This window comes from Oncorhynchus keta, chromosome 19 (genome assembly GCF_023373465.1).
Source record: "Oncorhynchus keta strain PuntledgeMale-10-30-2019 chromosome 19, Oket_V2, whole genome shotgun sequence".
NCBI lineage: Eukaryota > Metazoa > Chordata > Actinopteri > Salmoniformes > Salmonidae > Oncorhynchus > Oncorhynchus keta.
In genome coordinates this window covers 57,195,445-57,217,247 of record NC_068439.1, presented here as the reverse complement: position 1 = coordinate 57,217,247, position 21,803 = coordinate 57,195,445, and the positions used below count along the sequence as shown (strand labels likewise).

Below are 21,803 nucleotides of genomic sequence, written 5' to 3'. Positions count from 1 at the left end.
AATTAGGCTTGACTGCTGAATGAGCAATGCAAGGCGGACTTGGGTTACATTTGACAAATGGAGGTAGGCTTCGGGCCCTGCCCCGGGTGAATATTCTTGCAGCTATTTTAACAGAAGGGGGAAAGACTGTAAAATGGAAGACCCGTTTTGAGTTGTGTTAACCATATAAGCCTACAGTAAGTGGCATATCATCGCTAAAACAAAGACACCTCTTTTCGGACTAGTAGGCATAAGGATGCACCAACACGAAAATTCTGGTCAAATATTTTTGGCCTTGATGATCATGATCGCAGCTACAATTTTTACTGTAATTTTTTGACACTTTGTAAAAGTTACACAATGGGGGCAGAACATTTGTGGGATGTTTTTATTTTGGGACATGAGTGGACATCACATTTGGTTTAGGCAACAATATAGGCCTAAAAATGATTGTCCCACAATATCAGCATAGAAATATAGCAATATGAAGGCCGATATATTGTGCGTCGCTAATATCGGTCACACCTTTTTTGCCAGCCCCCCATGACATTCCTCAGTCCAGCTAAAGGGATCAATAGAGTGTGGCTTGGTTTTTCTAGTGGCTTTGTAATTAGAGTGTCCGCCCTGAGATCCTACAATACTTATAATACAATACTGGCCCTGCATGTAGAAAACAAATGGGGGAGGAAGAGAGAGAGATTTATTTTCCCTTTCTTACTTAAACTATTTGCACATTGTTACAAAACCATACATATATAACCATAATACATTTGAAATTTTAAAAAATGTACATTTGTGAGTGTAATGTTTACTGTTAGTTTATTTCACTTTTGTTTAGTATCATTTCCACTTGCATTGGCAATATAAACATGTTTCCCATGCCAATAAATCCCTTGAATTGAATTGAAAGCGAGAGAGAGCATGAGAGAGAATTCACAGAGCTTCTTAGTCATTGTCTCCCCACAGGTTACTATGACACAGTCCACAGGCCATGAAAACATAAAATTGGAAAAACAAAGGGAAAGCTTTGCCAACACCCAACATCCATCTACATGAAGAGTCAACCTAAGCACTGCAATAAGCACGCTAACAAGCCAAACACTTTGTTTGAATAACTTGATCTACTAAATCAACTAATGATCCACAGATACAGTCAATGTGATTAATGCATGTAAATTCAAATGTAGTCTAATGTCAACGAGGGGTTAGTAGGTAAACTTATTCATGTATTTTTATTTAACTAGGCAAGTCAGTTAAGAACAGATTCTCATTTACAATGACGGCCTACACCGGCCAAACCCGGACGACGCTGGGCCAATTGTGCGCCGCCCTATGGTACTCCCAATCACAGCCGGTTGTGATACAGTCTGGAATCGAACCAGGGTGTCAACTTGCACCTAGTTGTTGTAGTATTTTAATAGAGAAAAATCAATGCATGACCCTTGGTAAATTAGTAGTTTGATAGCTTTGAAGGGAACAATCTACCCTACATAAAGTATTGCACAAACCAGTCATTTACTGACATGATGGACCCATACAAACATAGAGGAATATACGCAAACACAGACATGCACAACAAAACAAAAAGACTGCCTAAATAGGCTAGTGTCTCATGTAATTTGTCTACAGCATCAAGCCTATGGTTAAAAGGCACGTAGCCTATTAGCAACAGCATAGGCACCCATATGACATTATCATACACACCTAATTCTTAAAATCATCAACAATACTGACATGTCTCCATATGACAAAACCATGTAATCAAACTGACAACTGACTTCCAGCGGACTTGTCACTTTCTCCGGAGTGAGCAGAGCTTAAGCGCCACTTGATCAAGTGTATTCGGCGTGAGGCGCGTGCATTGAATTCTTGAAAATGAAACCTGAGCAAAATTTTACACTGAGCAGCGCGAGCCTCTCACAGAGTCATGCTGCTTACGCCCAAGTTTAATAGAAATGAATGGGATCGTCTCACACTCTGTACAAGTTAGACTTGCAGTGTAGCAGTCCTGTTACAGTCAACACACCAAAGTTCACTTTTTGGGAATCGATAAACAGTTGCTTTCTCGCAGGATCTGTTCGAACTATGGCACTTTGATGTACTTTACTGACCTATCGTTAACCCCCACTTCCCAAGGCTTCATATTAAGGAACTGTGACTGAGGAATGGATAGTTGGAGTTAAAAAGTTGGCCATTAGTTCAAATAAAATCAAAGTGTATTTTGTCATGTGTGCCAAATACAACAGGTGTAGGTAGACCTTACAGTGAAATGCTTACTTACAGGCTCTAACCAATAGTGCGAAAGAAAAAGGTGTGTGTGTGTGTGTGTGTGTGTGTGTGTGTGTGTGTGTGTGTGTGTAAGTAAAGAAATAAAACAACAGCAAAAAGACATTTGAAAATAACAGTAGCAACGCTATATACAGACACCGGTTAGTCAGGCTTATTGAGGTAGTCTGTACATGTGGGTATGGTTAAAGTGACTATGCATATATGATGAACAGAGAGTAGCAGTAGCGTAAAAGAGGGGTTTGCGGGTGGAGGGTGGTGGGTGGTGGGACACAATGCAGGTAGCCTGGTTAGCCAATGTGCGGGAGCACTGGTTGGTCAGGCCAATTGAGGTAGTATGTACATGAATGTATAGTTAAAGTGATTATGCATATAAGATAAACAGAGAGTAGCAGCAGCGTAAAATAGGGGTTGGGAAGGGGGAACCCAATACAAATAGTCCGGGTAACCATTTGGTTACCTGTCTTATGGCTTGGGGGTAAAAACCGTTGAGAAGCCTTTTTGTCCTAGACTTGGCACTCCGGTACTGCTTGCTATGCAGTAGTAGAGAGAGCAGTCTATGACTGGGGTGGCTGGGGTCTTTGACAATTTTCAGGGCCTTCATCTGACACCACCTGGTGTAGAGGTCCTGGATGGCAGGCAGCTTTGCCCCAGTGATGTACTGGGCCGTACGCACTACCCTCTGAAGTGCCTTGCGGTCGGAGGCTGAGCAATTTCCGTACCAGGCAGTGATGAAACAGGTCAGGATGCTCTCGATGGTGCAGCTGTAGAACCTTTTGAGGATCTCAGGACCCCTGCCAAATCTTTTTAGTTTTCTGAGGGGGAATAGGCGTGCCCTCTTCACGACTGTCTTGGTGTGTTTGGACCATTCTAGTTTGTTGGTGATGTGGACACCAAGGAACTTGAAGCTCTCAACCTGCTCCACGATAGCCCCGTCGATGAGAATGGGAACGTGCTCGGTGCTCCATTTCCTGTAGTCCACAACCATCTCCTTAGTCTTGGTTACGTTGAGGGATAGGTTGTTATTCTGGCACCACCCGGCCAGGTCTCTGACCTCCTCCTTATAGGCTGTCTCGTCGTTGTCGGTGATCAGGCCTACCACTGTTGTGTCGTCAGCAAACGTAATGATGGTGTTGGGGGTTGTGCCTGTCCATGCAATCGTGGGTGAACAGGGAGTACAGGAGGGGACTGAGCATGCACCCCTGGGGAGCTCCAGTGTTGAGGATCAGCGTGGCAGATGTGTTGCTGCTACCTACCCTCACCACCTGGGGGTGGCCCGTCAGGAAGTCCAGGATCCAGTTGCAGAGGGAGGTGTTTAGTCCCAGGTTCCTTGGCTTAGTGATGAGCTTTGAGGGTACAATGGTGTTGAACGCTGAGCTGTCGTCAATGAATAGCATTCTCACGTAGGTGTTCCTTTTGTCGAGGTGGGAAAGGGCAGTATGGAGTGCAATAGAGATTGCATCATCTGTGGATCTGTTTGGGCGGTATGCAAATTGGAGTGGGTCTAGGGTTTCTGGGATAATGGTGTTGATGTGAGCCATGACCAGCCTTTCAAAGCACTTCATGGCTATGGACGTGAGTGCGACGGGTCTGTAGTCATTTAGGCAGGTTGCATTTGTGTTCTTGGGCACAGAGACTATGGTGGTCTGCTTGAAGCATGTTGTTATTACAGACTCAATCAGGGACATGTTGAAAATGTCAGTGAAGACACCTGCCAGATGGCCAGCACATGCCCGGAGCACACGTCCTGGTAATCCGTCTGGCCCCGCAGCCTTGTGAATGCTGACCTGTTTAAAGGTCTTACTCACGTCGGCTACGGAGAGTGTGATCACAGTCGTCCGGAACAGCTGATGCTCTTATGCATGCCTCAACGTTGCTTGCCTCGAAGCGAGCATAGAAGTGATTTAGCTCATCTGGTAGGCTAGTGTCACTGGGTAGCTCGTGGCTGTGCTTCCCTTTGTAGTCTGTAATAGTTTGCAAGCCCTGCCACATCCGACGAGCGTCGGAGCCGGTGTAGTATGATTCAATCTTAGCCCTGTATTGAGGCTATGACTGTTTGATGGTTCGTCGCAGGGCATAGCCGGATTTCTTGTAAGCTTCTGGGTTAGAGTCCCGCACCTTGAAAGCGGCAGCTCTACCCTTTAGCTCAGTGCGAATGTTGCCTGTAATCCATGGCTTCTGGTTGGGGTATGTATGTACAGTCACTGTGGGGACGATGTCCTCAATGCACTTGAGTGAAAAGCCAGTGACTGATGTGGTGTATTCCTCAATGTCATCGGAAGAATCACGGAACATGTTTCCAGTCTGTGATAGCAAAACAGTCCTGTAGTTTAGCATCTGCTTTATCTGACCATTTTTTTTTATAGACTGAGTCACTGGTGCTTCCTGCTTTAATTTTTGCTTGTAAGCCGGAATCAGGAGGATAGAGTTGTGGTCAGATTTACCAAATGGAGGGCGAGGGAGAGCTTTGTACGCGTCTCTGTGTGTGGAGTACAGGTGATCTAGAATTTCTTCCGCTCTGGTTGCACATTTAACATGTTGATAGAGATTTGGTAGAACTGATTTGTTTCCCTGGATTAAAGTCTCTGGCCACTAGGAGCGCCGCCTCTGGGTGAGTAGTTTCCTGTTTGCTTATTTCCTTATGCAGCTGGCTGAGTGCGGTCTTAGTGCCCGTATCTGTTTGTGGTGGTAAATAAACAGCCACGAAGAGTATAGCTGAGAACTCTCTAGGCAAGTAGTGTGGCCTGCAATTTATCATAATATACTCGACTTCAGGCGAGCAAAATCTAGAGACTTCCTTAGATTTCGTGCACCAGCTGTTGTTTACAAATATGCACAGATCGCCCACCCCCCTCGTCTTACCGGAGTGTGCTGTTCTATCCTGCCGGTGCAGCGTGTATCCCGCTAGCTGAATATCCATGTCTTCATTCAGCCACGATTCCGTGAAACATAGGATATTACAGTTTTTGATGTCCCATTGGTAGGATATTCGTGATCGTACCTCGTCTAGTTTATTGTCCAATGATTGCACGTTGGCGAGTAATATTTACGGTAACGGCAGCTTTCCTAGTTGCCTTCTGCGGGTCCAGATGAGGCATCTGGCTCTTCTTCCTCTGCGTCGCTTCCTTTTGCGAATAATTTGGAGGTCTGCCCTGTGGGGTGTTTGGAGAATATCGTGTGAGTCCTGCTTGCTGTTGTTGTTGAAAAAATCTCTGTCTAATCCGAGGTGAGTGATCACTGTCCTGATATCTAGAAGCTCTTTTCTGCCGTAAGATATGGTTGCAGAAACATTATGTACAAAATAATGTACAAATATTGCGAAAAAAACACATTGCACAATTGGTTAGGAGACCATAAAACGGCAGCCATCTCCTCCGGCGCCATTTTCCAATAGCTGCGCATATTGAGCATAAGTGCTAAAAACTGATTGGAATGCGCAAGACACGGAGAGGGGAGGTTGAACGGCTAGGCCCTTTTATGACATGCTGTGTGTGTGTGTTGTGAGATTGACACCTCAGGTCTGGCTGAGGTTAGCGTGAGATTGCGCACTCTCTTCGCGTCAGTCTATTGCTGCCTCACAGGCTCGCGCTAACTCTTGGGGGCTATCACTTTTCAAAGCGCTGTCTGAATGTGATGAAGAGGAAGCTGTGCACTAAAAGGCAACAATGCGCTCACTGTGCCATCCTTGATGTCAACCATACACATTTATTGACGCAGTTCTAGTGACCAGGCAAATCCATTCTTCTCTAAACTCTTGGGCAGGGATAAAAAGCATGACTATTCCTTTCATGCCTAGGCATCGCCTAATCCTCCAGCAGGGAAAAAAGAGCAGAGACAGAGGGAGAAAGCGCGCGCGAGAGAGAGGGAGAAAGCATGCGAGAGAGAGAGAGAGAGAGAAAGCACGCGAGAGAGAGAGAGAGAAAGCGCGCGAGAGAGAGAGAGAGAGAGAGAGAGAATGAGGCAGATAAGAGGCACAAAGGTCATCTGCAGAGGTTGGGAGGGTCAAAAAGTTATTACCCCAGTGGAGTAAATTGCATTCCATCTATTGTTAATGTTACATTCCCCAGTTTCTATGTTTTGGGTATGTATGTGTGCATTTCAGGAAATGGCTTCCTGGATTCATAATTTACAATTACAACCAAATACATAAAATAATTTCCTCATTCAAGAAAACCAAGACATGCTTATCTATAAACTTGTAAGGCTAAAATATGCAGGTTTCAGGGAAGATCCGTTGACAGCATGGGAGTTATTTGCCAATTAGGCTACTCTAAGAATATGTTTTTACATTGACATTCAAAATTGTTCATGTAATTTTGACAGACTTATTTCTCAACTCCCAATAATGAGCACTTGAGAGGCGGTTTTACAATAGGAGTATGTGCAATTGGTTTATTAACACTATAAAACTTTTCCCTGTAAATGTACAGCATTATACTGGCAGCAGAGTTGCCAGGTAAATACTGTAATGTTGCTTTACAATAAGAAATTACACAATTACAGTAATTGGCTGGCAACTCTGCTGCCAGTTTAATGCTGTTTGCTAAGAGCTGGCAGCAAACTGATAGATCTGCTGTTAGATCCAGTAAAGGCTGCTTTAACACTCTTGGGTAGCGGAATTATTTTGGCTTCCCTCCAGACTTCAGGACAAAGACTTTCCTCTAGGCTCAGATTAAATATATGACAGATAGGAGTGGCTATAGAGTCAGCTAACACCCTCAGTAGCTTTCCATCCAAGTTGTCAATGCCAGGAGGTTTGTCATTATTGAACAATAACTTTTCCACCTCTCCCACACTGACTTTACACAATTCTAACTTGCAATGCTTTTCTTTCATTATTTTTTTTATGCATGAATACGATGGCTCACTGTTCATTGTTGGCATTTCCTGCATAAGTTTGCCAACTATGTCAATGAAGCAATCATTCAAATAATTGGCAACATCAAATAGTTTTGATGAATAAGCCATCTGATTCAATGAAAGATAGATTTGAATGTGTCTTTCTTCCCATAATTTAAAGTACTCAAGTGTTTTTGTTCATCAATTCTTTATATCATTGATCTTGGGTTCATAATGTAGTTTATTTTTTTCTGTTGAGTTTAGTCACATCATTTCTCAAATTTGCAGCAAGTCAGCCAGTCAGATGTGTAGCCAACACAGCCAATCCTTATTAACAATATCTGACCAACACATTTTTTACATCCTCCACATAAGAGGCACAGCAAAATATTTTGTATGATCTCATACACTATTTTAGGCCCAGCATTTGGAACTTAGGCGTTCCTGGATATAGACACTATATTTTGATCACTGCATCCAATGAGTACGGATACAGTATTAGTAAAAATGTGATTGATACATATGGATGATCTTGTTCCTGTAGTGTTTGATTAATAACCTGAACCAGATTACAGGCACTGGTTACAGTGAGAAGATTCCTCTGAGTGGACAGCTTGATGAAAAACAGTCAATATTCAGGTCCCCAAGAAAGTAGACCTCTCTGTTTACATCACATACACTATAAAGCATTTCACACATATTATTTAGCTACTGACTGTTAGCACTTGGTGGTCTATAGCAACACCCCAAAAGAAAAGGCTTTAGATGTGTCAAGTGAACCTGCAACCACAACACTTCAATAACACTTGACATAAGATCTTCTCTAAGCATTACAGGGATATGGCTCTGAATATACAGTGCCTTGCGAAAGTATTCGGCCCCCTTGAACTTTGCGACCTTTTGCCACATTTCAGGCTTCAAACATAGATATAAAACTGTATTTTTTTGTGAAGAATCGACAACAACTGGGACACAATCATGAAGTGGAACGACATTTATTGGATATTTCAAACGTTTTTAACAAATCAAAAACTGAAAAATTGGGCATGCAAAATTATTCAGCCCCCTTAAGTTAATACTTTGTAGCGCCACCTTTTGCTGCGATTACAGCTGTAAGTCGCTTGGGGTATGTCTATCAGTTTTGCACATCGAGAGACTGAAATATTTTCCCATTCCTCCTTGCAAAACAGCTCGAGCTCAGTGAGGTTGGATGGAGAGCATGTGAACAGCAGTTTTCAGTTCTTTCCACAGATTCTCGATTGGATTCAGGTCTGGACTTTGACTTGGCCATTCTAACACCTGGATATGTTTATTTATGAACCATTCCATTGTAGATTTTGCTTTATGTTTTGGATCATTGTCTTGTTGGAAGACAAATCTTCGTCCCAGTCTCAGGTCTTTTGCAGACTCCATCAGGTTTTCTTCCAGAATGGTCCTGTATTTGGCTCCATCCATCTTCCCATCAATTTTAACCATCTTCCCTGTCCCTGCTGAAGAAAATCAGGCCCAAACCATGATGCTGCCACCACCATGTTTGACAGTGGGGATGGTGTGTTCAGGGTGATGCGCTGTGTTGCTTTTACGCCAAACATAACGTTTTGCATTGTTGCCAAAAAGTTAAATTTTGGTTTCATCTGACCAGAGCACCTTCTTCCACATGTTTGGTGTGTCTCCCAGGTGGCTTGTGGCAAACTTTAAACAACACTTTTTATGGAAATCTTTAAGAAATGGCTTTCTTCTTGCCACTCTTCCATAAAGGCCCGATTTGTGCAATATACGACTGATTGTTGTCCTATGGACAGAGTGTCCCACCTCAGCTGTAGATCTCTGCAGTTCATCCAGTGTGATCATGGGCCTCTTGGCTGCATCTCTGATCAGTCTTCTCCTTGTATGAGCTGAAAGTTTAGAGGGACAGCCAGGTCTTGGTAGATTTGCAGTGGTCTGATACTCCTTCCATTTCAATATTATCGCTTGCACAGTGCTCCTTGGGATGTTTAAAGCTTGGGAAATCTTTTTGTATCCAAATCCGGCTTTAAACTTCTTCACAACAGTATCTCGGACCTGCCTGGTGTGTTCCTTGTTCTTCGTGATGCTCTCTGCGCTTTTAACGGACCTCTGAGACTATCACAGTGCAGGTGCATTTATACGGAGACTTGATTACACACAGGTGGATTGTATTTATCATCATTAGTCATTTAGGTCAACATTGGATCATTCAGAGATCCTCACTGAACTTCTGGAGAGAGTTTGCTGCACTGAAAGTAAAGGGGCTGAATAATTTTGCACGCCCAATTTTTCAGTTTTTGATTTGTTAAAAAAGTTTGAAATATCCAATAAATGTCGTTCCATTTCATGATTGTGTCCCACTTGTTGTTGATTCTTCACATCTTTATGTTTGAAGCCTGAAATGTGACAAAAGGTCGCAAAGTTCAAGGGGTCCGAATACTTTCGCAAGGCACTGTATACTGCAACACCTCCCCATAATAATGTATGTCTCTTCTATAGATGTTATACACTTGTATTGCTACTGCTGTATAATCAAATTAATTATCTAAGTGAGTCTCAAAATTGCTAATATACGAATGTTCTGATGTTAGCAAGTTGTTGATTTCATTAACCTTATTTCTAAGGCTACTCATTAATATGAGCTATTTTCGGCCCTTTCATGTGGAGATTATCAAAGATAGACATAATATGGAAAAGAGCAAACAAAGCAAGAGAAAAAAAAAATTCAGCAGTCCATTAATCAATAGGTGTGTGTGTGTGTGCTGTGGGGTTGAAGCTACGAACACATAGGCTTGGTTCTCTCATCCCTTCCAGGCTTCTGGGAGGCAGGGTGGATAATAGGCCTGTCCCCATGAGCTCTGGCAGTTTTCATGGCTGGGATAAGTTCTTTGGTCTTCTGGCGCGCAGCTTCAGGATAATTATTGCTGAGGAAGATAAGTTCCTCTCAAGTCCTTGGCTCTTTCCAGAACAGCTACCTTGTCCTTGAAACTCAGGAACTTGAGTTTGGTTTTCCAGTCCTGTGGGTGCGCTCCACCTCAATCTTCCTGTGGTCCATCTTCAATTTCTTCAAGATCCTTTCCCTCACTTTGTCCTCAGACTCCGTCCAGGTCTCATGTGGAGATTCTTCAATTCCGTCCACAACCATGTGCCTTGATTGTCCCTCGAGATTTCTCCATCATTTTTATCATGGACTCACAAACAGAACTGATGTCCTCTCTCAATGATCTACATATTGCTGTCATCTTGACGCTCTCCTGTTTCAACTCATCGAGCTGACTCTGGGAGAACTACAAACTGTTCTTCAGGTCCTGGACCTCTCTGGTCAGATCATCCATTCTTTTATTAGTTGAATCCACCAGTATTTGGACAAACACTTGAAGCTATTTTCTTGTTGATGTAACAACTGCTTGTAGAACTCTTTCTGTTCGTTTAATAGATCTTTCACCTGTGATAAAAAGACACCACTGTCCTCAACGGTACTCCCGCTGGATTTGGTCTTTGCCATGGTAGCTAGCAATGAAGGTTACACTGTTACTCCTCGCAGTTCCAGAAAAAGGGAGGTCACAGGGAAGATTGAAAACAACAATGAACAACAGGGACAGCCACAAACCCGAGACAATCCGCAGTCCCAGCCACAAATGGCTAAATGGCTGCGTTCAAGCCCTCAAGAAAACCCTGCAAGCTTGATAGGCAGCTAGCTAGCAGCTAGGCTAGCTGCTACGCCAAATAGCTCCTCAGACTCGGCCTTGGTCGGCAGGATCACTGGACATAGAGTAGCAGTCTCAGCAACTGATGCCAACTGCGTTGCGGGATCCAAACTCAAAAGTTAGCTAGCTACTAAAAACCTTCCAATACACTTTCAAAACAACAAACTTATCTCTAGATTAAACGTGACAGATTTAAGGATTTTAATATAACTTGCACTTTTAAAGGCCTTAAAAAGTCATCCAGAGACTACAGGGCAAAACAGACCAAGGACATTGCAATTACTTAGCCATTAAACATTTGAGGCTTGCTTCCACTCCAATATGTCCTTTATTCAAATGTAATTGGTTGGACATTACTACCACATATCAGTTCAATTGGAAGAGCACTCTCTCACAGGTGCAACAAATGTAGCCTCTACAAGGCACGTCTCAAAATATGTTAATGAGACAGAAACAACAATACTATGCACCCACTAGTTGTCACAAGGTTTTGGCACTCCAAAAATATTGTTGGGTACTGTATTCTGTGGAGTGGAATTACAGTACCATTTGAAATACAGTACTTCTTTACAGAAATGTGTATATTGTTAAACCAACATTTAATTGGAATTTATGGTATAATTTACCAGGTACGCTTAAAATCACCCAGAGTGATTGTCTGAGCTTCATGCGTCTCACCTGACAGCATGAGGTTGGCCCCTGAAACTGAAAATGTGAATCTACAGTAGGCATAAGCTATTACTGTAAATAAATCCAGTATGTTAAAATAAATTTAAGGGAGGCTTCCAATTACAGTTAATAACAGTATTTTTCTGCATTTTACCCATAATGCAATACAATCCACAGTATTAATTCTGTAAAACACATGATTGGTATTTTACTGTGCAATCTACAGTTTTACAGTGAAAGGACCCGTTCATCAACTGCATGTCGGCAATTTGGGGATATTCAAGAGTGCCGGCGGAAGGTTTTTAGGACATCGGACATGACAATGATATTAATACATGCATAGCTAAATACCGAGATAACTAGCCAGGCTACACAATATGTGTTCAATTGGCTATCTAGTTAGGTTTATGTTTCTCTCTCTCCCCTTGGGCTCACTCGCATACACTCTCTATATATATTTGTCACATGCGCTGAATACAACTCGTGGAAACTTTACTGCCCTTCCCAACAATACAGATTTAAAACATAAAACAGTAACACAAGAGGAATAAAATACACAAGAATGGAGCTATATACAGTTGAAGTCGGAAGTTTACATAACCTTAGCCAAATACATTTAAACTCAGTTTTTCGCAATTCCTGACATTTAACCCTAGTAAAAATTCCCTGTCTTTGGTCAGTTAGGATCACCACTTTATTTTAAGAATGTGAAATATGTCACGGTCTACATAATAACTGGACCAAAGCGCAGCATGATCTGGGTTCCACATCTTTTTATTTCTAAGTGAAACTCACAGCAAAACCAAAACAATAGACCTCAAAAAGAAACGTGAAGCTAACAATAGTGCTAACAAGCAACTATCCATAGTCAAGATCCCACAAAGCACAATGGGGAATGGCTGTCTAAATATGATCCCCAATCAGAGACAACGATAAACAGCTGCCTCTGATTGGGAACCATACCAGGCCAACATAGAAAAATAAATCACCAAGATGACCCACCCTAGTCACAGCCTGACCTAACCAACATAGAGAATAAAAAGCTCTCTATGGTCAGGGCGTGACAACATAATAGTAGAGAGAATGATTTATTTCAGCTTTTATTTCTTTCATCACATTCCCAGTGGGTCAGAAGTTTACATACACTCAATTAGTACTTGGTAGCATTGCTTTTAAACTGTTTAACTTGGGTCAAACATTTCGGTTAGCCTTCCACAATAAGTTGGGTGAAGTCTACAATTTTTTGCTGAGGTCTTAGCTGATTACTTTTGATTTTCCAATGATGTCAAGCAAGGAGGCACTGAGTTTGAAGGTAGGCCTTGAAATACATCCACAGGTACACCTCCAATTGTCTCAAATTATGTCAATTATCTTCTAAAGCTATGATATAATTGGCTGTTTAAAAGGCACAGTCAACTTAGTGTATGTGAACTTCTGACCCACTGGAATTGTGACACAGTGAATTATAAGTGAAATAATCTGTCTGTAAACAATTGTTGGAAAAATTACTTGTGTCATTCACAAAGTAGATGTCCTAACCGACTTGCCAAAACTATAGTTTGTTAACAAGAAATTTGTGGAGTGGTTGAAAAGCGAGTTAATGACTCCAACCTAAGTGTATGTAAACTTCCGACTTCAACTGTACAAAGATTACCAGTACCAGATCAATGTGCAGAAGTACAAGGTATTTGAGGTAGATATGTACATGAGTAAAGTGACTGGGCATCAGGATAGATAATACACACAGGTGATGCACACATGAGAGCTGGGACGATGAAACAAAAATGATTGACACCGACCATAAAGGACACTTATTGTTCATTATGGTAAGCAGCCTATACTGGAGAATTTGAAGAAAAATGAAATTATAGGACAATTAATGGCTACAACGATCAAACTAGTAGTTTATAGGATAATCTTCAAAAAACTGGTGCACATTAATGATAGAAACGTATCATTATATTTATCGTTATTGCATCAATTCAGGCAATTTATCGCATTGTGGATATATATATATATATATATATATATATATATATATTTGCATACATCATGCCTTTTGATGGATTTTCATGACCGTACGAACCCGGTTTGCTGAGAAGAAATCAGCTATAACTTTGCAAATAACTCACTAATTTGCAAGGAATATCAACAACATAAATGCAGCTCTGTGATTTGATCTCCAAAGCATATCTCGCAACTGCGAATGATTTGAAAGACCGCTCCTGCCTATCAGTGCCATACAATTATACTATGATGCGCTCTACAGAAATTGGGAGAACAGCAATACAGCTTCCAGAGGACACTCTGATCCCAATTCGGAGTAATTATTTGATATTCTGCTTGTCAGACTTTTTTACCTGGCTAGGGACGTGGACAAGGGTTAATGCCGAGCCCTGCCCATTATTCTGTTCTAAACTACTGTTATGATACTGTGATATAATTTAGGCCTATGGTAAAGGCAGACTTATGAATGGGGTGAGCTGGGGAGGGCGGAGGGATAAATAAAAGTACTGTTTCATAAGAAGCATTCAACTTCCAATGTTCTCCAATATAGCTGCATTTTTCATGCACTGCACAGCCTTTACTATCAGTGATAAAGTAAATCTAATTCTCCACTGCTTTAGTTAGGTCAATTCCTGACAGTACAGAGGGCCAGTTGGGGAGAGATGCCAAGCACTGCAGCGAATCTGACTTGTGACCCTGCTGAAGCTTCACTCTCTCCAGGCAGCAGTCTGTTGTTACGCATTACTGGCCACAGCTTTGTATCTGGCAGGCTCCAGAGCTGTGCTCCAAATGGCACACTACTCCTTATACAGTGCACTATTTTTGACAAGAGCCCTGTGGACCCTGGTAAAAAAAAAAGTAGTGCACTATGTAGGGAATAGGGTGCCATTTGGGACCCAGACCAGCGCTCTATAGCCTTTCCCATAGGACGTCCATGGACAGGTGGTGTCTCAGGCAGCCGTAGCTATAGCGGGGAGAATCTCCCACTTCTCTCTTACACCAGAGACTTCGTGGAATTTCTCTAATTAGGCTAATAAGTCTAAGGGCTCCATTCAATCAAACCTTCTGTGAAGTATTATTGAGTAGTAGCATACAGTCAAAATATATATTTTTCCCTGTGGTCATATCAAATTGTATAATGATTTTGGGGTAAACAGACATCAATTAAGTAGATGCTTCCAGTTTTCCTTACCGAAAATAACAGCGTAAAAGCTTCACACATCTTGCCGCAAATAGGCTCCATTTAAATGGGCAGCCCAATTTGGATCTTTTTTTCACTAATTTGTATTTTGTCCAATCAGATCTGAAAAAGATCTGATGTGAAAAGATCTGATGTGATTGGTCAAAAGACTGTGTAAATACAGCAATAGTGTGTCTTAGTCTCTGTGCATAATCCCTGGAGCAATAGTGGACACACTGGTGTGTGACAATTCCTGCATGGAGTGGATGGTCAGGGGGCCAGAACATAATTACAAATAATTTGTAGATTGGAAATTGACCGCAAGAAACCCAAACAGATATAACATTTGACTAAAACAATTTCAAACCTTGCTTATTTGCTGCCGTCTTTTATGACCCCCTCAATGCACAGGGGGACAAATAAAATCAACTGCGGGTCACCAGTTGGGGAACCCTGTGCTAAGGTATAAAAACCGAACCCACTCTATGCACACACCAATGCGTGCAGATAGTCGCATGATAGGCACGTATAAGCAAACTTTTTCAAAATCACGTATCGTAATTGTGCTTGTTTATTCACAAACCCATACGAGAATCAAGCTGGTCCCATTTTTCATGAACTGAAATAAAAGATCCCAGAATTTTTCCATACGCACAAAAACGAGCTAGTGAAACATTTCTCCTTTGCCAAGATAATACATCCACCTGACAGGTGTGGCATATAAAGAAGCTGATTAAACAGCGTGATCGTTACACAGGTGCACCTTGTGCTGGGTACAATAAAAGGCCACTCTAAAATGTGTAGTTTTGTCACACAACGCCACAGATGTCTCAAGTTTTTAGGGAGCATGCAATTGGCATGCTTACTGCAGGAATGTCCACCAGAGCTGTTGCCAGAGAATTTAATGTGAATTTCTCTACCATAAGCTGCCTCCAAGGTCATTTAAGAGAATTTGGCAGTACATCCAACCGGCCTCACAACCGCAAACGACGTCTAACCATGCCAGCCCAGGACATCCACATTCGGCTTTTTCACCTGTGGGATTGTCCAAGACCAGCGACTTGAACGGTTGATGAAACTGAGGAGTATTTCTGTCTGTAATAAATCACTTGTGTGTGGAAAAACTCTTGATTGTCAGGGCCTGACTCCCCAGTGGGTGGGCCTGGCTGCCAAGTGGCTCTCCCAGGCCCACCCATTGCTGCACCCTGCCCAGTCATGTGAAATCCACAGATTAGGGCCTAATGACTTTATTTCAATTGACTGATTTCCTTATATGAATTGTAATTCAGTAAAATTGTTGTTGCATGTTGCATTTATATTTTTGTTCACTATAGTAGGCTGAATTTGTGATGTATATATTTTTAAGCATTTTACTGAATAAGGCCTACTGGAATTAAAAAGTAGGCTAGATGTGATCTATTCAAAATGACAAAACTATGCTATAGACCAGGCCTGGGCAATTATTTTCCATGGAGGGCCACATTAGAATATATTGTTGCCATCGTGGGCCAGAAGTATATTACAGGATTATACATGTGTATGACTGTGTTGACAGAAATAAACCACATCCATGTTCTCATTTTTGGTAGGTAGTTTAAGTATTAAACATGCAGTGAACTACACGGACGGAAAAGTACCCTGTACATTCAGCCCCATGGACAGAACTCTTGTTAATAACGGGTATGCACAAAAACACAAGAAAAAGAGCTCAACATTACATTTAAACTTCTCAATCAGTGTGAGGAGTGAAGTCTCTGATGGGCATTGACTAGAGCAGTGAAGTCAGGTATAGTTTCTGAAGTCACTATGCGCAGGATTGCTAAGAGGTGAGTCAGTGAGAGATGATCTGACTTGTTATATTCATCACTGAAAATGTCTGTTCTCATACATAGGTTGACCCAAACAGTATAAAAATCTTCTAAACATGACTCCTGTTCATCGAGAGATGCATAGAACCTCATCAGTGACATTGTTTTGAGTAGTTCTCCAATCACTGCATCAGACTGAAGATAAACTCAAGTTACAGGTCAGTGGGAGCGTTATCCACATTGATGGTGAAAGGAAAGGAAACCAACAGCATGTCATTTTCCTCAAAACGATGAGAAAACTCACCGTTCAAAGCACGTAGCAGCGATATATACTTCTCCCACTGGTCATCTGATAGGGAGGTGTCAGAAGGTGGGTGAGATTGTTGGCTTCTACTTGGCTGGTCAGGAGAATTGATTTTCCCTTGAAGGCTTTGACAAGGCTGTACATCTGATGTGCAAAAAGGCACTTCCCTTGTAGTTTGGAATTCAGTTCATTCATGAGGGCCATGATGTCCACGGTGAAGGCAAAATTTGAACCATTCTTACGTTTGTGTGGTAGGGGAGAACTGCATGACCCAACTCTGTCACTTCCAACAGTAAGACAAACTTCCTGTGGTTTAAAGATTTTGCTCTTATGAAGTTTACCACTTTAGTGACTGTATCATTCAGCTCAGCTCCTTGATCTTGTGTCCTTTTCAAAAGGCGTTTTTTCCTGTCAAATTTGGGCACCAGTCAGTGGTCACACTAGATAACTTTTCAAAACTCAGTCCCAGCTTTGCCACACATTTAACATTATCCTCATCCAATAAATATGTCCCTGTTGTTGTGCTCTTCATTGGCTGCACCTTTGTAATTTCAGAGTCTGGGGTTATGCCTCATAAGAATATCAACAACTGCGCCGTGTCATGTGCATCACTGCTATCATCGAGGACCAAGGAGAAATAGGTGAAATCCTTTACCTTGTGTTTCAACTGCGTAGCCTAGTGGTTAGAGCGTTGGACTAGTAACCGTAAGGTTGCGAGTTCAAACCCCCGAGCTGACAAGGTACAAATCTGTCGTTCTGCCCCTGAACAGGCAGTTAACCCACTGTTCCCAGGCCGTCATTGAAAATAAGAATATGTTCTTAACTGACTTGCCTGGTTAAATAAAGGTTAAAAAATAAAATAAATAAATAAATAAAAAAAATTCCATATTCTCTGCGATGTCCTCAACATGCCGTGTCACGGTTCGTCTTGACAACGAAACATGTTCAAACAGCTCTTTCTCGTCAGGGCAAAGTATTGCTGCAGAGTCAATAAAAAATAATTAAATGAATTCGCCCTCTGCGAATGGATTGCTATGTTTAGCAATTTTGCAGTAGGGTTAGGACAGTACATACAGTTGAAGTTGGAAGTTCAAATACACTTAGGTTGGAGTCATTAACTCGTTTTTCAACCACTCCACAAATTTCTTGTTAACAAACTATAGTTTTGACAAGTCAGTTAGGACATCTACTTTGTGCATGACACAAGTCATTTTTCGGACTGATTATTTCACTGTATCACAATTCCAATGGGTCAGAAGTTTACATACACTAAATTGACTGTGCCTTTAAACAGCTTGGAAAATTCCAGAAAATTATATCATGGCCTTAGAAGCTTCTGATTGACTCAAATGATGTCAATGAGCCTATTGGAGGTGCACCTGTGGATGTATTTCAAGGCCTACCTTCAAACTCAGTGATCGTACTTTCCTCTGGTCTGATGAAACAAAAATAGAACTGTTGCCATAATGACCATCGTTATGTTTGGAGGAAAAAGGGGGAGGCTTGCAAACCTAAGAACAACATCCCAACCATGAAGCACGGGGGTGGCAGCATCATGTTGTGGGGGTGCTTTACTGCAGGAGGGACTTGTGCACTTCACAAAATAAATGGCTTCATGAGGAAGTAAAATTACGTGGATATATTGAAGCAACATCTCAAGACATCAGTCAGGAAGTTAAAGCTTGGTCGCAAATGGGTCTTCCAATTGGACAATGACCCCAAGCATACTTCCAAAAATGTGGCAAAATGGCTCAAGGACAGCAAAGTCAAGGTGTTGGAGTGGCCTTCACAAAGCCCTGACCTCAATCCTATAGAACATTAGTGGGCAGAACTGAAAAAGTGTGTGCGCTCAAGGAGGCAAACCTGACTCAGTTACACCAGCTCTGTCAGGAGGAATAGGCCAAAATTCACCCAACTTATTGTGGGAAGCTTGTGGAAGGCTACCGAAACGTTTGAAAAGTTAAACAATTCAAAGGCAATGCTACCAAATACTAATTGAGTGTATATAAACTTCTGACCCACTGGGAATGTGATGAAATAAATAAAAGCTGAAATAATGATTTCTCTACTATTATTCTGACATTTCACATTCTTAAAATAAAGTGGTGTTCCTAACTGACCTAAAACAGGATTTTTTTTTACTAGGATTAAATGTCAGGAATTGTGAAAAACTGAGTTTAAATGTATTTGGCTAAGGTGTATGTAAACTTACGACTTCAACTGTATATGCGGAGACAATCTTCCCAGCTCTGCAGATTCTGCTGCGAGGAGGCAGAGTCATTAGATCATTTATTTTGGTACTGTCCATATGTAGCTCTTTTTTGGTCACAGGTCCAGGAATGACTGAAGAATTGCAACATTTACCTAGAACTAACACAGCAGATAGCAATACCGGGTGATTTGAAAAGTCATAGTTAATCGATCAATAATATAATTATTTTAGCAAAAATGTTGATCTTTAATTTACAATCTATAGATGCTATGAGAATAGAAAGGTTCAGTACTTTCATGAAGCATCAAAGCCGAGTTGAAAAATATATGGCAAATAGAAATCCAAAATGGATAGCGTTCAGAGAGATATATAGATCTATTTTTTTTCACCTTTATTTAGTCAGGTAGACAATATAGTGGGACAAAAAAGTATTTAGTCAGCCACCAATTATGCAACTTCTCCCACTTAAAAAGATGAGGCCTGTAATTTTCATCATAGGTACACTTCAACTATGACAGACAAAATGAGAAGAAAGAAAATCCAGAATATCACATTGTAGGATTTTTTATGAATTTATTTGCTAATTAAGTATTTGGTCAATAACAAAAGTTTCTCAATGCTTTGTTATATACCCTTTGTTGGCAATGACAGAGGTCAAATGTTTTCTGTAAGTCTTCACAAGGTTTCCACACACTGTTGCTGGTATTTTGGCCCATTCCTCCATGCAGATCTCCTCTAGAGCAGTGATGTTTTGGGGCTGTTGCTGGGCAACATGGACTTTCAACTCCCTCCAAAGATTTTCTATGGGGTTGAGATCTGGAGCCTGGCTAGGCCACTCCAGGACCTTGAAATGCTTCTTACGAAGCCACTCCTTCGTTGCCCGGGTGGTGTGTTTGGGATCATTGTCATGCTGAAAGACCCAGCCACGTTTCATCTTCAATGCCCTTGCTGATGGTAGGCTTTGTTACTTTGGTCCCAGCTGTCTGCAGGTCATTCACTAGGTCCCCCCGTGTGGTTCTGGGATTTTTGCTCACCGTTCTTGTGATCATTTTGACCCGACAGGGTGAGATCTTGCGTGGAGCCCCAGATCGAGGGAGATTATCAGTGGTCTTGTATGTCTCCCATTTCCTAATAATTGCTCCCACAGTTGATTTCTTCAAACCAAGCTGCTTACCTATTGCAGATTCAGTCTTCCCAGCCTGGTGCAGGTCTACAATTTTACATTACATTTACATTTAAGTCATTTAGCAGACGCTCTTATCCAGAGCGACTTACAAATTGGTGCGTTCTGGGATTGATTATGACATCCAGTGGAACAGCCACTTTACAATAGTGCATCTAAATCTTTTAAGGGGGGTGAGAAGGATTACTTTATCCTATCCTAGGTATTCCTTAAAGAGGTGGGGTTTCAGGTGTCTCCGGAAGGTGGTGATTGACTCCGCTGTCCTGGCGTCGTGAGGGAGTGTGTTCCACCATTGGGAGCCAGAGCAGCGAACAGTTTTGACTGGGCTGAGCGGGAACTGTACTTCCTCAGTGGTAGGGAGGCGAGCAGGCCAGAGGTGGATAAACGCAGTGCCCTTGTTTGGGTGTAGGGCCTGATCAGAGCCTGGAGGTACTGAGGTGCCGTTCCCCTCACATCTCCGTAGGCAAGCACCATGGTCTTGTAGCGGATGCGAGCTTCAACTGGAAGCCAGTTTGTTTCTGGTGTCCTTTGACAGCTCTTTGGTCTTGGCCATAGTGGAATTTGGAGTGTGACTGTTTGAGGTTGTGGACAGGTGTCTTTTATACTGATAATAAGTTCAAACATGTGCCATTAATACAGGTAACGAGTGGAGGACAGAGGAGCCTCTTAAAGAATAAGTTACAGGTCTGTGAAAACCAGAAATCTTGCTTGTTTGTAGGTGACCAAATACTTATTGTCCACCATAATTTGCAAATAAATTCATTAAATGTGATTTTCTGAATTTTGTCTGTCATAGTTGAAGTGTACCTTTGATGAGAATTAGAGGCCTCTCTCATCTTTTTAAGTGGAAGAACTTGCACAATTGGTGGCTGACTAAATACTTTTTTGCCCCACTGTATACACACAGTTGAAGTCTTAAGTTTACATACACCTTAGCCAAATACATTTAAACTCAGTTTCACAATTCCTGACATTTAATCCTAGTAAAAATTCCCTGTCTTAGGTCAGTTAGGATCACCACTTTATTTTAAGAATGTGAAATGTCAGAATAATAGTAGAGATATTGATCTATTTCAGCTTTTATTTCTTTCATCACATTCCCAGTGGGTCAGAAGTTTACATACTAATTGTGTATTTGGTAGCATTGCCTTTAAATTGTTTCACTTGGGTCAAACATTTGAGGTAGCCTTCCACAAGCTTCCCACAATAGGTTGGGTGAATTTTGGCCCATTCCTCCTGACAGAGCTGGTGTAACGGAGTCAGGTTTCCTTGCTCGCATACGCTTTTTCAGTTCTGACCACACATTTTCTATGGGATTGAGATCAGGGCTTTGTGATGGCCACTCCAACACCTTGACTTTGTTGTCCTTAAGTCATTTTGCCACAACTTTGGAAGTACGCTTGGGGTCCATTTGGGGGTCCATTGTTCATTTGGAAGACCAAGCTTTAACTTCCTGCCTGATGTCTCCAGATGTTGCTTCAATATATCCACATAATTTTCCTTTGTCATGATGCCATCTATTTTGTGAAGTGCACCAGTCCCTCCTGCAGCAAAGCACCCCCACAACATGATGCTGCCACCCCCGTGCTTCACGGTTGGGATGGTGTTCTTCGGTTTGCAAGC

At 41.8% G+C, this 21,803-nt stretch overlaps 1 protein-coding gene across 5 annotated transcripts in view; it reads right to left on the bottom strand.

Moving 5' to 3' along the window:
* Positions 1–21,803, bottom strand: part of ppp4r4 (protein phosphatase 4, regulatory subunit 4) — a 124,936-nt gene that overhangs the window by 72,823 nt on the left and 30,310 nt on the right. Inside the window, exon 1 of one of the 5 annotated variants that reach the window (XM_052470849.1) lies at positions 14,686–14,704. The exons of the other annotated variants lie outside the window; for them this stretch is intronic. The gene's annotated coding sequence lies outside the window, so the exon portion shown is untranslated. Of the gene's footprint in view, positions 1–14,685; positions 14,705–21,803 lie in introns of those variants that run through there. 5 annotated transcript variants of the gene reach the window in all.